We start from the raw sequence: 1115 nt of genomic DNA on the forward strand, positions 1-1115 counted from the left end.
GGAAAATATCTTTTTATACCTTGGATATTAATGTTTATATATGTGCAAAATATATGTCATCCCAAGGAGTGCAAAATATATGTGCCCTCTTTGTACATAGTTTATGTTTACAAGCATGGGGTAACAAATACAAGTTTTGAGTATGGCTTGGAGTACTCTAGTCTTGTTTTGGGTATGATTTCTAGGTCATCCTCAAGTCTATGCATTTTTTCTTAATATCTCTTTTACACACACAAGAACACATGCTAAAACTCATATATGGGTAACACATGCACATTTTCTAAATCCTTAATGGGTATTAGTGGTACTTCTCCATCTTGAGGAAACACACTCTTTTTTTTTTTTTACTAAATCCCTCCTAAGGAAACACACACACATTTACATTCTATGGTGATACCATAAAATTGATCCACAGGTGGACACATACACACATATGCATAAGTCACTGGTGGGTGCACAGGATCAACTACTAGCCACACAAACTCGCTAAACTATTTGATCATGGTCTTTTTTCTTGTTGTTTGTGGGATTGACTATTAGGCACACAAACCTTACTGAGCAAGATGATCTCTCTCTCTCTCTCTCTCTCTCTCTCTCTCTCTCTCTCTCTCTCTCTCTCTCTCTCTCTCTCTCTCTCTCTCTCTCTCTCTCTCTCTCTATCCATCTCTCTATGTTGGTATGATAGAATCAAGAGGGATGTACTCATTTGTAATGTTCTTGCCTTTCCTATATGATCTCTTATGCTTTGTAGTAGCCTTACAAATATCATATTAGTGGGTGAGGCATTTCTTCAACCGTGGTATCTTCCATTAGTTGATTTGGGTTTTAGTCTTTTCATTTTGTTTTATCTTTATTTCCCATTTTGTTTTCCTTTGTTTTTTTTCCCTTTACTTTTGTGCTCTTATGCATGGGAATGGAGTTAAGATCCTAGGTTTGGGGGCTTATATCCTTAAGCTTAGTGATTTTCTACCTCATTGTGATGTTTTCCTTTCTCTTCCTCCTTTATTGAGAGTATGACTTGCCTCATACTCTCGCTAAAGTGGGGGCTAAATGTACTATCTTAAAATGGATGCACTTCAATTTGAGTCCTTTTAGCTCTCTATAGCATAGTTTCA

The sequence above is a fragment of the Cupressus sempervirens genome, chromosome 2 (assembly GCF_028749045.1).
Source record: "Cupressus sempervirens isolate cs-2001-9-10 chromosome 2, ASM2874904v1, whole genome shotgun sequence".
In the NCBI taxonomy this organism is placed as follows: Eukaryota; Viridiplantae; Streptophyta; class Pinopsida; order Cupressales; family Cupressaceae; genus Cupressus; species Cupressus sempervirens.